Raw genomic sequence first — 4,106 nt, forward strand, 5'->3', positions numbered from 1 at the left:
TGGATTGTCTCCTACTGGGCTTTGCACATTCAATGTTTCACACGAAATCCAAATGCATGTTGCTATATGTTCATGTCTTATGATTAAAATTGTGTTCAAATGATCCAACAGTGTAAATCTTGGAAATAAATAATGCTGGCATCATTCACTTGGAAACCTTGGCATCCAAGAGTTAAGTTCTCACCCCTCAATATACAATTTCACATTTCTAAAAACTTCCAGGAGGCAGTGAGTCCCCTGTGATCTTGGGGGTCATAATAACTGGTTTTCCTGAGGTAATAATGTGAGTTCAACTCAAGTGCAGCATCTGTTTCCTTGCTGCTAGACTGTTCTCTCTGCATTTCCTTCCAGTCCTCTTTATTCTGCCCCATGTGGCCAAGCATTGTCTGGGATATTCTTGATTTTGAAAACCTGTCTCATTCTGTAAATAAAGTCTCTACTACATAATTCATGAAACCAATATGGATGTTGACAATAGCTTCAGTCTGACAATCAAAAAGTGGACTCAGGCCCAAGTGTTTTTTTTTTTTTTTCTATATCTTCTTGATGAAAGAATTATTCTGTTACTTTTTCACTCCACTATTTGCTCAGTTTCTAGGTCTGACATGGGTTACAAATATCAGTATATTTCAATGCCATCTGTAAAACTAAGGGCTGATGACTGCCATCTTCTAGATGTAGTTCCCCTCTATCCCAATGATATCTAAACAATGACAAATACTCATTTTGGTGGCTGATATCTGTGGCTAGTATCAAAGCATCTATCTGAGTCTCCACTTGTTGCCTGTGTTCTAATGGTATGTGTGAAAGTAAACCAGATTCTTTCAATAGCCCACTGCAGATCTCCAGTGATTTTTCAATATTGAGCTATTCTTGTATGAAGTTGCCAAGTAAAGTTTAGTTTTAATAAGGAAAGGCTGATTAACACCTGGGTTATCCAGATCATGAGTGGCAGCTGCAATTAAGCCCAGCAAGATATCCAAAGGAATTACAGAATTGGCAACCTTCAGTTCTTTTAAGTAACAGTGCATGGCCAAGTGACATCTGCAGCATGGTCTGCATTGTGATAAGGGTTCTGACTGTGGTAATCCTCTTGAATCAGAACTAAAAATCTACAAGATTTCATCATATCAAAATGGAAGTACTAAATCCATGAAGACTGAATAAATGAAAAGTTAAGCTTACTAGACTATTTCCACTTGTTAGTATATCAAATAGAAAGATATAAAGATTCCAATTTCCAACTTTTTCCAGGATACACTTGGATTGTCCATTATAATCATCGAAAATGTTCAGAGAATTTGAAATAGTAGAACCACAACAAAAAAATGTGAAGGTCTAAGATATTGCTGGAAACTTAGTAACCTTCTGTTATTTCTTACAGAAAAAGAAACATCAATTTCAGATTGAGAGTGAAAAATATGAAAATCAATATATGGTTGAAAACCTCTTCTTTCTGATCAAATCCTGCTCTCAACTCCTTACAGGTACATCCCCTAGCATATGAATGCACAATGCACTCTGGTCAGACATGTCATAGGAAATAACTCCTCACCTCTGCAAGACCTGCCAGGGATTGGGGCAGCCACAGAGCACAGAGCTGGAGCTGAAGCTGAGGGCCCCTTGGCAGCTGAGGACGTGCTGGGGAACTGGCTTGTCCAGGGGCAGCACCAGCAGCTAGTAACATAATTCCATTGAATACACCCACCCTGCCCCCAAGCCCCCCTCCCCTCCACCCCCACCCCCACTCCACAACAGCAGGGCCTGACAGGAGGATGGGCCTTTTTGAATTGACTTATTATTAGTTGTTTCAACTCCTGTATCTCAGTTGAAGTGTAAATTTGTTCCTTTGATTGGCCATAAATTCATTTTTCTTAGTGTAGGTTGTAGTTTTCTGTTGTCTAGTCATGGTTTCCTTGGTTATGTCAATCAGGTTTTCTCAGACCAGAATGGGCTCTGGTCCCAGAAGGAAGAAATATTCAGTACCCAGTTTCCCTGAGGGTGTGTCTCAGAAAATTGGTACACCCTGTGATGCCTCAGGTCACCGTGATTTTCTGCCCAGCAGGTGGGGCTTGTCAGCCTATGATTCCAGACTGGCAAAAGAAGGTGTGGCCCATGTCTGTTTTCCCCCAGGCTCTGGGCTCTGGTTCTGAATGTAAGGCAAGTAGTAGAGCTAGGCCCCACCCCTTTCCTCTCAGAGAAGATAGACCCCCTAGGGAGAGGTCATTAGCATTTCAATGGTCTCCCTCTGCCTGTGGTATCTCCTCCCTTGTCTGGGTCAGAGCACTGGGAACTGAAAATGGCTGAGGCTTTCTCCACTGAGGCAAAACAGGGCCAGAAAGTCTCCTTCAGGTCTAGTCCATGGTGACCCTCTGGCTCTCCAAGGTCAGTTGTCACCCAAAGCCTCTGTCTGCTTGTTGGGGATTCATAGCTTGTAGTGAGCAGTTCACACTCACTAATTAAAAACCCAGTTGGAACTCGCTGGGAGAGAGCTTCTCTCTATCACCATGATGCTTTGTAGCTCAGGCTGTGGGGAGAGGGGTCTCCTGGCTTGGATTGCAGTTTTTACTTATAGATTTTATGCTGTGATCTTGGGCATTCCTCTCAATTCATGTTGGTGTATGATGAGTGGACTGTCACATTTTTCCCCTGCAGTTATTCTGGATTATTTACTAGTTGTTTCTGGTTTTTTATTAGTTGTTGCAGGGTGACTAACTGGCTTTCACTCCTCTCTATGCTGCCATCTTAGATCCTCTCTCCACATCCAATATGTTTTGATATGTCGTGTTCTCATTTTCATTCCTTTCAAGGTTTTTAGCTATTTCTCTTGCAATTTCTTCTTTGTTCCAGTGATTGTTTAGGACTGTGTTGTTTAATCTCCAGATATATTATGGATGCTCTAGGTCTTTGATGGTTAATAACTTCTATTTGCATTCCATTTTGGTCAGAGATTGTGCTGTGAATAATTTCAAACTTTTAAAATTTATTGAGATGTGTTTTATGCCCCGGCATATGATCAATCCTGGAGAAAGTCCCATGAGCAGTAGAGAAGAAGGTATATTGTAATTTGGTGGTTTGGGATGTAATGCTCTATATATTTCTCTCAAGCCTAATTCATTTAGCACATTGTTTAGGTTCTCAATTTCCTTATTGGTCATCTGCTTGGTTGATCCATCTATAGGGAGAGTGATGTATTGCATTCTCCCATGATTATTGTGGAAACATCTATTACTTCCTTCAGTTTTGCCAATGTTTGCCTCATTTACTTTCAGGCATCTTGATTGGGTGCATAAACATTTGTGATTGTTATTTCTTCTTGATGAATTTTTCCTTTTATTAGTGTGTAGCATCATTCTTTGTCTCTCATGACATCCATGCATTTAATGTCTATTTTATCTGTAATTAGTATTGCAACCTCTGCTTTCTTTTGACTGTAGCTTTCGTGGCTATTTTTTCTATCCTTTCACTTTCAATCTCTTTGTGTTGCTGGGTCTAAGATGAGTTTCTTGTAAACAATATACTGATGGTTCTTATTTTTAAATCTATTCTGCTAATATATATATATTAATTGGGCAGTTTAATCCATTCACATTCAATGTTATTACTGTGAAGCAAGTTCTTTCTTATCCTTTGGTTTTTATTTGTCAAATCTGTTTTTACCCTGTTTCTTTACTTCCTTTAAGTTACCCTTAATAATACTCTTCAGTTCTGTCAATTCTCCATGCCTCTCACTCCTGTCTCTTTTTCTCATCTAGTAGAACTCCCTTTAGTATTTCTTGTAAGGAAGTTGTTAACAAATTCTCTCAGCATTTGTTTGTGTGTCAATATTTTAAGCTCTCCCTCAATTTTGAATGAGAGCTTTGTTGGATAAAGAATTATTGGCTGTCAATTTTTCTCTTTCAGAATTTTAAATATGTCATATCCCTGCCTTCTCACCTCCCTGGTGCCTGCTCAGTAGTTAATGCTTAGTCTTATGTTTTTTCACTTGTATGTGGAGAATCACTTCTCCCTTGGTGCTTTCAGAACTTTGTCCTTCTCTTTAGCATTTGCCAATCTGATCAGAATATGTCTCACAGGGGGTTTATTTGGATTTTTCTATTTGAAGT

General features: G+C 39.5%; 1 pseudogene; it reads right to left on the reverse strand.

Moving 5' to 3' along the window:
- Positions 1–252: 252 nt before the first annotated feature.
- LOC119522175 lies at positions 253–1,695 on the reverse strand (annotated as a pseudogene).
- Positions 1,696–4,106: the final 2,411 nt, after the last annotated feature.

Source organism: Choloepus didactylus, chromosome X (genome assembly GCF_015220235.1).
Source record: "Choloepus didactylus isolate mChoDid1 chromosome X, mChoDid1.pri, whole genome shotgun sequence".
Lineage (NCBI taxonomy): Eukaryota > Metazoa > Chordata > Mammalia > Pilosa > Megalonychidae > Choloepus > Choloepus didactylus.